Source organism: Mytilus edulis, chromosome 3 (genome assembly GCF_963676685.1).
Source record: "Mytilus edulis chromosome 3, xbMytEdul2.2, whole genome shotgun sequence".
Taxonomy (NCBI): domain Eukaryota; kingdom Metazoa; phylum Mollusca; class Bivalvia; order Mytilida; family Mytilidae; genus Mytilus; species Mytilus edulis.
Window position 1 is genome coordinate 50,488,795 of NC_092346.1, and position 12,538 is coordinate 50,501,332.

The window sequence follows — 12,538 nt, forward strand, 5'->3', positions numbered from 1 at the left end:
CCAATTAGAGGTAGTAACTCTGAGCGAAGCCAATTGGAAGCATGTACCTCTGCAAAATTTGATTAAACACTATTCAACAAATTTTATTTAACATTCTTTTTAAACTTGACTCCCATTATTACCTTCTTTTATTTTTTATTTATTATTTTTCCTCCTGTTGACATTGTGAAGTGCAAATTATCACTTCACCATTTTGTACTCTTTAGTTTTTATTCTAGAAATTAAAACATGCCAATATAGTTTAATTACTCCAACAAACCATGAAGTATTGTTATAAGAATTATCATAAGTGAATCTTTTATAGACAATTCAAATAAAAAAAATACTATGCATTTTGCTGATTATATATTTTACTGGGAATTTAACTTAATGTAACTGTAAATGTAAAATACCATTAATACTTTTTGTCCAGCCTTCAATTTTAGTTGAAAAAAATTAGACCTAGTCATCCTACATTCTGTCAGCGGCGTCGTCGTTACCGATCACAAATATTCACTCCTTTCTAAAACTATTCCGGATTTCTACCAAACTTCGACAGAAGCTTGTTTATGATTAGAAGATAGTATCCAGAAGTAAATTTTGTAAATAAGACAAATTAATTTTTCCATATTTTACTTATAAATGCCAGGATACAATACATTCACTCTGTGGTTAAAAGTTTTTAAAATTTTAATAACTTCTTAAAATATTCTGGATTTGTAAAAAAAACTTGGACAGAAGCTTGTTTACGATCAAAAACTAGTATCTAGAAGGAAAATTATTTAAAACTTTGTTCCTGTTTTTCTGTATTTTACTTATAAATGGACTTAGTTAACCTTAAATACAATCTGAAGTTAAAGTTTTAAAACATTTATTAGATTCATAAACTATCCTGGATGTTTACCAAACTTGGACAGAAGCATCTGTAACAATCAAAAGATAAGAAAAAGACTAGGGATTGCTACAGTGAATCTCAGACACTGCATGGGTTCTGGGGAACCATTACAATTTTTTTGATGATCAATGCAATTGAATCAGAACATAAACTAGTTTGAACTCTGCCTTTTATCCTGGATGGGAGCCCCCTCTCTTTAGAAATAGCTTAAACCACCCCTGGGGGTTTAAATAATTGCTTTTTTATCATTTGAAGATGGAAAAAAAATATTTATGTTATTACATGGGATTTGTTTCCTCTACAAATGGCCAAAAAGAGCTGTTTCCTGTCTGTGTATTGACTGGAGCTAGTTCTGACTGTTATCCTCCATTTAAGGAACCAGTCATTCCAAGAGTTACCTTGTGCTAGTCCATCTCTATTAATGTCAAGATATCAGTGATTTCTCTTCTTTTCAAACGGAGGTTTTATGAAGCAGTCTTATGAAAAACAAAATTTGACATCACCTGCAATTAATATGATACATGTATCAAACTTGATTTGGGAACAAAAATGTCTCTTTTGAATTGTAAATTTTGGAACTTTTTTCTTCAGTTATTACATTTTAAAATTTAATGATTTTTATCACATGCAATTTGAATTTGGACAATTGTTTTTTTTTATTCTAAAGAATCAACATTTTTTTACCATTTCTTTAGTTCACAATTTTTCTTTCTAAATTTGGTCCTACAGACGGTACCAGTTTTGTGTAATTATGACTTAACTGCAGTTTGAAATGTTAATAATTTTTCTAACTTTTCTTGAATTGGGAGCTTTTTATCTAAAATCTTTTTAAGAAGGTTCACCTTTTTAAATTCCATATACCGTATTTAAATTTCAGTATTTAAAAGACCATTCTCCATTGTTAAAGGAAAATATGAATTTGCACAACTGAGCTTCTTCAGGCTATGATCAATTTTTGGAGTATAATTTTCATGCTTTTGATGTGCATGATGATAAACTTAAAAGAAGGGATATTTTATTAAACTATGCTCCAAAATATTAGAAAATGTTTGTGATTTATAGGTGTTAGCCAATTACTATTCTGTTCTTTTTTTATTACCTCTTTTTTTTAGGTCTTTACATATCAGATGTCTCCAAACTAATATAAGAGCTATTATTTAGAGCTCTCTAATAAAAGAAAATACAGGTTACCAATTTAGAAGCACACCTGGTATTTTTACTGTATTTTATGTATGAATTAAAAATATTATTTGTATATTACATTGAGAATTACTTCAACTGCCATGAATGGAAAAAGAAAATATTGTGAGATGCTTTGGAACATTCTTGGGACATTTGTACACTTGATTAAATACAATGGAAAGGACATTTCGTTAAGTGCATAAATTGGATTCAGTGAACTGACCAGCACAAAGAATTATGTTGAAAAGTATGAAAAAGTAACCATGGTAGCAGCTCCAAGGAAGATGGTTAAATAAATCTTCAACCAAGTCTGAGGCTTTACCAAGAAAATGAGAAGGCAAGTTTAATTAAGTCAAACAAGTTCTATACATTCTGTACATTATTTGATAAAAAGTGTATATTTAGAGCATACAACGCAGTTACAGTGGAGAAAGTGATGTTGCTAACGTAAAATGTTATTTTTTGCCTTTCAATGGGAGATAACTCATTGTAAAATGTGCAGATGATTTACCTTTATGAACAATAAAATATGTTTAAACCATTATTTTTGTGGAGTTGAAATTCAATAAGTAAATTTATAAGACTTTTTTTTCTTTTTTCATCTTTTACATTGATTTTACAGTTATTGATGTTATACCTTTGTGTACACGTAGTCAGAAATCTGAACAATATTGGTAAATGTAGGGGAAATGGAAATAAGTAAAGTATATAAATTGTCAATTTTTATATTTTAGGTTCTTTCTGTGAGATGTTTTCATGGTGTGGGAATAAGACTTGGTGGTCTAATACAGCTAATATATAGGTAGGTACCAGTATACAGTTTCGAAAAGAAGAAAGAAAAAAAAGATAGATGTAGTACATGTATAAAAATAATTAGATCTATTTTTTACTTGCCTTGCCTTGAAATAATTAAACACTAAATTTCTGTTATTTATTTCTACCCTCTCTTTTGATATCAGTACAAATACAATGTATAGTGTAAATTGAAGGATCTAACATGATTATTTGGTTTGTTATGTTGTTGGATTGCTGTCTAGTCAATATGTTCTCAACATCTAGTACATGAATATAACCTATTTCTTTTTAATTTTAATACAGTAACAAGTGATCCTTTTAAACCATTTTATTAATAATATGACAACATTTTATATTTCAGATTAGCTTCACAGCTTGTCTGTAAGGATTGAAGTTGGGAATGGGCATTGGAGCTGGCTTTTATGGTAAGAACCAGTACATAAATTAATGAATTATTCAGCAAAGAGCATGTACAAACCTAGTTCTTCATTATTCTAAGAAGTATTATACTTTAATTATGCAGAGAAGTAGTATACTTTAATTTTTCTTAAAACTATAATCGTATATATAATCTGGAAGTAGGACATTGGGTGGTATGACGATAAATAAAGGAAATAAAAAATTATACTGTTACTTAGAAAATCTGTTTTCTAAAATTGTCCCCATATATAAAGTAAAAGAAGATCATTGTCAATGAAATAACTCTCTCAGAGACCAAATGACATGGATGTAAGCAACTTATGGTCACTGTATGGCCTTCAAGAATGAGCAAAACATATACTTTACAATTAACTATGAAACAGAAAGAAGGCGACATGAAAAAATGTGAAGCAATTTAAACAAGAACGCAAACAGCTAGATTTATGATGAAACAATGAAATAATAACAAATATGTTGGACAACAACCAACTACTTGTCATCCCTTGTTTGCTAAAGAAGACTGGTTGTTTGTAAATTCATGTCAATACATCACTTTAAAACAAAGTAAATCAATTTTCTATGCATCATCAATGCAATAACCAGTTACTGATCCCTTTCCATTGAATATATTATTCTGACAGATATTAGAATGCATATTTCTTTTTCAGGTGACTTTAGCTGTGGCTGCAGGAAATTATTGTGCAATACAACTGAAACAAAAAAGAATGTAATTCAGACTATTTTTGTGTATGTTTGAAAAAATGTTTATAATTTTTATCACAAATAAAAAAAAAGAATGTCAAGATTCTCCATTTTCAGCAAGACTGGAAGTTGTATGCTAAATTGATACTTCAGAATTTTACAAAATAACTTGTAGACCTACTTGAGACTATCTTTATAATGGTCCATGTGTATTCAAAAACATTTCCAGTAGGTTAAGAATGGAGAATCTAAAAAAAAAAAAAAAAAGAAATGTATTTTTTTATTTTTCGTATTTGTATGATATATTAAATATTTTTCCAATGTTTTGTTATTTGTAGCATTGTTTTTAGCTCAAACAAATTATTTCAAAATAATCATAGTAAAGAAACATCCTGGTGAAAAAAGATTGATTGATTTTTAGTGTTACTCACCACTTTCAGCAATATTGATTATATCTTGGTGACCATTTTTTTAATGGTTGAGAAAGTCAGTAATGGGAGAGAACCACCAAGGTGCTAAATATTTTTTGTAAATGTTTGAATATTTTATATCAAATTATTTATTTTTAATTATAGCTCTACAATTTTGTATTTTTGTTAGATATAGCAATGATGTGGAGTCCTAACAAATGAAATTTTTTGGCAATGGGAGGTAATAAATTCCCCTGTTTAACTCCTCATTCTTGAAATTTCCTCATGGTAGGGAATATATAACTATTTACTTGATTTTCACATTTGTTTTTGCTTTGATATCAGATGCATACTAGCTAATACAAAAAAATGTATTTACTGTTATTCAGAGTTCTGTAAATAAAAAAAATGTAAACAGAGGTCTAGATAATAGTTTAGAGGGTGGGCGAAGTCATGGGTCATTATGGGTAGAATTGATTTGGTGAAATTTTCAAGATAAGTGATTAATTGAGAGTGCATCTGATATTTTTTATTTATTTCTATAAATAACGGACGATTGCAATTAAGATAATGATGACAGCCACCCTGGCAGCCAGGAGAGCAGCTCAAAGGAAGATGGTCAATAAAATCTTCAACCAAGTCTGAGGCTTTACCATGAAATTGAGAAGGCAAGTTTATTGAAGTCAAACAATTTTTATACATTTTCTAGAAATATTTGATAAAAAGTGCATATTTATCTTTCTTTTCTGCGTGAAAAACATCTTTGAAGAATGTAGTTACCAGTTTAATATTTTGAGATACCAGTTACATTAACAAGAATTTCTATCACAATTACTGGAGTAAATCCTGAGAAAGGAATTATATCTCAAGGGGAGACTAGTTTTATTAACAGCAACATTTGTTCATTCAATGGGAGACAACTCATTTTCATTATTTAAATTAGTTGAGTTCAGTTGAAATTCAAATCATAAAACTTTGACAATTTTGTTTTGTTTTTCAATCTTTATAAATTTTACAGAATATGTGGATGTTATACTATTGGTACATGAAGTAAGAAATCAGAACAATTTGTAAAGTAATCTTTAGGGTGACATAGAAATTGGTTTGTAAAATAAATAAATGTATTAATTTCTTTTTAGATACTTTCTATGGCATGTTTTCATGGTGTGGGAATAAGACTTGGTGGTCTAATACAGCTAATATATAGGTAGGTACCAGTAATATTAATCCTGTTTAAAAGAAAATAATTCTATAAATAATATTATTTGGAAATAAGTACTGACTAGGGTTAAAGGTTTATAAGAGTTTAGTCAACAGTATACTCTTTATTTTATCAGTACCATATGACAATGTTCACTTGGCAAAATATGGCCTTATAGATTTTAAATTTCAGCCTTTATGATAGAATATCAAAAATGCCCCATCTGGTTCTTCAGTGGATATATTTCAAAAGACTTAATGCAACATAAAATAAATCGCTTCTTTATAATACATTGTAGACTCTATAATTAACTATATTGGGAGATATCATCAAAATGCGATGATTTTATGGATTTTCTGACCTAAACGCTTTAAGAATACCTTTGGTCCAAAATGTTTAATAAACTAAAGGTGCTAAGGGTAATATTTAAATTACAAGACATAAACTATTTCTGGATCAAGGAAAGTGAATTATGCTAAAAAAAAGTTCTGAATTGTGAAAAAATTGGGCCTTCATTGGCGCTTTTGCAAAAACAGCAAAATTGCATAATCAACAGGTCATTACTTAGTAGTTTATATTGTGAGGTGCCAAAAAGATGATGTGGTTATTTTGTATCAATAATGATACCACAACAATGTATATGTCAAATTTGTAGTTTTTGGGCCTGAATCAAAAAAGATTAAAATCTTACGGCCAACTTTAGCTTTTTTAAACCGACCCTTTATACTATAGGATTGAATTGGGTTGTTGGTTTGATGTCTATTATTAGCTCACCTGGTCCGAAGGGCCAAGTGAGCTTTTCCCATCACTTTGCGTCCGTCGTCGTCCGTCGTCGTTAACTTTTACAAAAATCTTCTCCTCTGAAACTGCTGGGCCAAATTAAACCAAACTTGGCCACAATCATCATTGGGGTATCTAGTTTAAAAAATGTGTGGCGTGACCCTGCCAACCAACCAAGATGGCCGCCATGGCTAAAAATAGAACATAGGGGTAAAATGCAGTTTTTGGCTTATAACTCATAAACCAAAGCATTTAGAGCAAATCTGACATGGGGTAAAATTGTTTATCAGGTCAAGATCTATCTGCCCTGAAATTTTCAGATGAATCAGACAACCGGTTGTTGGGTTGCTGCCCCTGAATATGTAATTTTAAGGAAATTTTGCTGTTTTTGGTTATTATCTTGAATATTGTTATAGATAGAGATAAACTGTAAACAGCAATAATGTTCAGCAAAGTAAGATTTACAAATAAGTCAACATGACTGAAATGGTCAGTTGACCCCTTTAGGAGTTATTGCCCTTTATAGTCAATTTTTAACCATTTTTCGTAAATCTTAGTAATCTTGTAGAAAAATCTTCTCCTCTGAAACTACTGGGCCAAATTTAACCAAACTTGGCCATAATCATCATTGGGGTATCTAGTTAAAAAAATGTGTCCGGTGACCCTGCCAACCAACCATGATGGCTGCCATGGCTAAAAATAGAACATAGGGGTAAAATGCAGTTTTTGGCTTATAACTCAAAAACCAAAGCATTAAGAGCAAATCTGACAGGAAGTAAAATTGTTCATCAGGTTAAGATCTATCTGCCCTAAAATTTTCAGATGAATCGGACATTCCGTTGTTGGGTTGCTGCCCCTGAAATGGTAATTTTAAGGAAATTTTGCTGTTTTTGGTTATTATCATGAATATTATTATAGATAGAGATAAACTGTAAACAGCAATAATGTTCAGCAAAGTAAGATCTACAAATAAGTCAACAAGACCAAAATGGTCAGTTGACCACTTTAGGAGTTATTGCCCTTTATAGTCAATTTTTAACCATTTTTCGTAAATCTTAGTAATCTTTTAGAAAAATCTTCTCCTCTGAAACTACTGGGCCAAATTTAACCAAACTTAGCCATAATCATCATTGGGGTATCTAGTTAAAAAAATGTGTCCGGTAAATCGGCCAACAAACCAAGATGGCCGCCATGGCTAAAAATAAAACATTGGGGTAAAATGCAGTTTTTGGCTTATAACTCAAAAACCAAAGCATTAAGAGCAAATCTGACAGGAAGTAAAATTGTTGATCAGGTCACGATCTATCTGCCCTGGAATTTTCAGATGAATCGGCTAATCGGTTGTTAGGTTGCTGCCCCTGAATTGGTAATTTTGAGGAAATTTTGCTGTTTTTTTGTTATTATCTTGAATATTATTATAGATAGAGATAAACTGTAAACAGCAATAATGTACAGCAAAGTAAGAACTAAAAATAAGTCACTATGACCCTCTAAGGAGTTATTGCCCTTCATAGTCAATTTTTAACAATTTTCTTAGTATTTGAAGATTTTCAATAACATTTTCCACAGAAAGTACTGTTATAGATAGAGATAATTGTAAGCAGCAAGAATGTTTAGTAAAGTAAGATCTACAAACACATCACCATCACCAAAACACAATTTTGTCATGAATCCATCTGTGTCCATTGTTTAATATTCACATAGACCAAGGTGAGCGACACAGGCTCTTTAGAGCCTCTAGTTATATATGTTACCCATTTTATATACCTGTAACGTAGATAGAGTATCCCAGAAGTGATCCTTTAAAACAATTTTGATTGACTAAGCATTTTGTATTTCAGGTTAGCACTACAGCTTGTCTGTAAGGATTGAAGCTGGGAAAGGGCCATTGGAGCTGAATTTTATGGTAAGAATTAAAAAATAGATTGAACTATTCATCCAAGAGTATGTAAATGCACCATGGATTTTATTATGTACACATGTAGATCAAACATTTTTAAAATGATTTCCAAATAAAATTTTTTAATTATACTGGTACCGGTAATCATACGGGTATATAAGAATAAAGAAAGGTTATAAGATTGCCAACTACACAACTATCAATAAGTGAAGCAAATTACAGTCACCATAAGACATTCAGCAATGAGCAAAATCGTTATGAATTTTAATAATACAACCACTTGAATATCACAATAGGTACTCATATTCATCATTCTAATCTCTGATGCATAACTTTGAAGGTAGATTTTTCTGAAATCGGTAATATTAATATTGCATTTTTGTCCATTTATTAAAAAATCACAAGAATAGATGCATGCATAATTTCTGAATTTACAGTACCAGTTTTAAAGTAAGCAATAAGAGGCCCTGAATATGACAAAATGTGAAACAATTTTAAACACGAAAACCAACGCAATGATTCATGAAAAAAGAATAAACGAAAATTAATCAAGACACACATTGATTACTTTTTCGTCCTTATTTGCTAATAATTGTATCAGATGATGTTTAAATTTTTATATAGGTTTGGTCATTTGTTTTAGAATGTTTATTTCTTTTTCAGGGAACTCTGGCTGCCGCATACATTGATTATGTGATATAACAGTGAAGAATGTTATTCAGAAACTTTTTGTATATGTTTCCAAAAATGCAATTTTTTACACAAAAAGAAAACAAAAAAAAAGGACTGTGTAAAGATTCACCACTTTCAACTAGATTGGAAGCTTGTATTTAAAATTTCAAAATTACTCTTACTTTTCTTGTCGTACTTATAGAAACTGAACGTTATATGTTTCATAATTTAGATCTTATTCGTTATTCCCCCAACCCCCTGTAACTCTGTTTCATTTTTACTTTGAAAATGAAATGAAACAGAAACAATTTACTTGTAAACTTAATAATGGTCTGTCTAGTCCAAAAGCTTTCAGTCGGTTAAGAATGGAGAATCTAAAAAAAAATTGAAAAAGAATATATTGTGTTTTTGTGTTTCCTGAATTGTTACATATTTTTCCAACTTTTTGTTATTTTTTTGCAGTGCTTTTAGCTAAAAAAATTAAATTATTTCACTAGAAGCAGAGTAGAACATATTGGTGAAAACAGATTGATTGATTGATAGAATTTTGGTGTATAATGCCACTTTTCAGCCCAATTTGTAATATCTTGATGGCCATTTTTTATGGGTTGAAAAAGTTAAAAGTAACAGTAGATACCCACCAACTTTTCCCCCAGGGAACTGTCAATTCTAGTCAATTAAGCTTGGTTTGAATTCTCAACCTCATTTTGACATGCTAGAGATACAATAATACTTCTAAGACCACTGCCACTAATGCCCTTAGGTAAAAATTTAAAGTACTAAATTAGTTTTTGAAATGTGTTGTAGTTTTTACATACCGTGTTATTTTTTCATTTTGATTATTCTATATTTTGTATTGTTGTTAAATATAGGAAGGATTTGGAGTCTCGACAGGGTCATATTGTCAAGGCAAGGGGAGATAATTCCCTTGTTATATTCCTCATACATTTTGTACTTTAAATTTAGTGTTTTTATGGGATATAATTTTTTTATTTAAATATTCACTTTTGTACACATTTTCTTTAAATATCAGATGTATACTAGCTTAAATGACTATTATTTAGAGCTCTGTAAATAAAAAAAAATATGTAAACAAAGCTCTACATATAGATAATAGATTTGGAGGGTTTGAGAAATAGTGGGTAACTACAATTGATGAGGGGAAATTTTCAAAAAAACTGATTTTGTTAAAACTGTAAAGTGCATCTGATATTTTTTTTGTTATACATGTATAATGTTATTTCTGAAAGCAAATGGACAATAAGATAATGAGGACATGGACCTCCTTGGCAGTTATAATAGCAGCTCTAAGGAAGATGGTCAATTATATCTTCAACCAAGTCTGAGGCTATACCAGAAAAAATCTGTGGTGAGTTGAAATGTTCCACAAAATTTATAATAATATTATTATAGACTTTTAAAACTTTTTATTTATTAAGGGGTTTTGTGTGATATTGAAGATATCTGCATCATTTCATAACATTTCAAATTTTTTGAAATTTTTATATTTTTGTCAAAGGGTCAAAGTAAATACTTTGTCAAAATTTTAAGAAAATAAAAAGAGCCAAATTAATTTTAGTTAAAGTGTTAGGTACCACCTTAATTTTATCTTTTAAACATTTTTTTTATTTCAGGTTGTTGAAATTACAATGTTTTCCTGGTGTTGGGAGTAAGACATGGATATCTGATATTGTTAACATGTTGGTAGGTATTAAAGCTTTTATTTTTAATAATTTTAATAGTATTTGACATCAATAAATTTTTTGAAGGTTTGAAATACTATACAATATGATGAAATACAAGTTTATTTTTTGCTAACTTAACAAAATTGAAAATGTAAATGGGGACTGTGTTGGAGAGATAAAAAAAACCTTACAAAGGGCAAAAAACATAACCATTAGTTTGATTTTGAATACCAATTATTTTCTTGCAGATTTTTGTTTGTTATCTGAACTTTTAAACAATTATTATGATGTACATATTTTTTGAAAGTTGAGAATAACTGACCTTGAACTTTGTTTTACAGGTTAGCATCACAAGTTTTCTTGGGGTTACTTGCTTGGGGAGTTACTAGAGCTGTTTCAAGGTGAGAATATATTAATCAACAAACAATTTAAATTTATTTATTATACATGTATCTAATTTTAAATGCCCCTAGATATCTATATATCTATCCTAAATATATGTCAATGTAAAATGTTGTACCTTTACTTTAGAAGTGTATCTATATATACTGATTTGTCTCCCTTGCCCTGAACAAGATTAGGACCGAGACTACAATTAATTCCTCTATCAGTTCTTTATAACGTTTTGTCGCATTAAAAAAATTTGCCTATTCTTTTTGTCTAATTTTTGTTGTGTGCAATGTACAGTTCAAGTCCAAAAATATATGCAATTTTCAGAAAAATTGCATGTTTACATCATACAAATTTGGCCAAAACACATCCATACCCCTATAAGCAAGTCAAGAGATGTTCCAAAAAGTGTAAATACTACCTTTTTGCACCTGCCTGAATCACTCTTTCCTTTTAAAATCAGTAAAAATAAAACATCCAAAAGTTTATTTCAGGTCTCTTCTTTCATTTCCACCCCAGAAAAACTGTATGAGAAAGGGAAAGAAAAAAAATAAGGAAAAAATACACTATAACTGAAGGGAACAATGTTCATGGACAACAAAAAGTGGGGTCATTAATTGTGGTCTTGGGCCAGATGTGAAGGGGAGATAATCTGATATCAAGTAAAACCTTAAGCTATCATAAAAATGATGATCATGTATGATAACTGCTTTACATTCAGTCATTCAAATTTTCATTACAAATTTCAAAAGAATTTATTCCTACTTTTTATCATGAAGAAAAGTTTGTTTGCATCTCAGTAAGGGTCAATAAAACAACAAATAACAAAATATTCATTAAATTTTACTTTTTATTAAGTGAACTTACCAGCAGCTTCTGCATTCAATGTGTTAAATATTTCCAATAATTGCTCAGGTATTTGATGTCAAGTCTCATAATTGTAAAGTTTGGAAAATTTATTTTTGTGTATTGACAGATTTCAGTAAAATGAAGTAGCAAAAATAAGAAGAGTTTTCACATTAATTGATATGTTTTTTTTTAAATCGAATTTTATTATATACCCTTAAGATTATTTTGATAAAATGATTGAAACTTAACTTTATTTCTTTTCAGTTGAAAGTGTAACAGTTGCTGCCTTGTATGGTAAAATCCTCAGACAATAATCCTGTAAACAATCGGATGAACTGTTACTATCTCTATTGGAACAATCTGTAGACCGTAGTCTTGTAAGCAGAATGAGTTTTTAACAAATTGTATTTTAATTGCTGTATTGAATTTCACAGTGATATTGTTGTCTTTTTTCAAAACTACCTCTACCGTTTTTTATTGGGAAAAATGCATATTTTTTTATTGAAATTGGGAAATTTGTACATTTTATTCTAAACACATCTCCAATTTTTTGCTGACCTTTGCTGTCTTTTTTGCACTGTTTTTTCATGTATATTTTGGCCGTATATTTTGGTTGTCAGACATTTTCAACCTGAAAGGTACTTTTCGGAGAGGGGAAAGAAACAGAAGCAATGATGG

General features: G+C 29.8%; 1 long non-coding RNA gene across 1 annotated transcript; it reads left to right on the forward strand.

Moving 5' to 3' along the window:
- Positions 1-1,604: 1,604 nt before the first annotated feature.
- On the forward strand, positions 1,605-12,538 carry LOC139516719 (uncharacterized). The gene is made up of 9 exons (XR_011663008.1): positions 1,605-2,393; positions 2,791-2,858; positions 3,213-3,276; positions 3,940-5,590; positions 8,206-8,270; positions 8,928-10,305; positions 10,571-10,640; positions 10,963-11,022; positions 12,125-12,538. It is a non-coding gene; the product is annotated as an uncharacterized lncRNA (long non-coding RNA).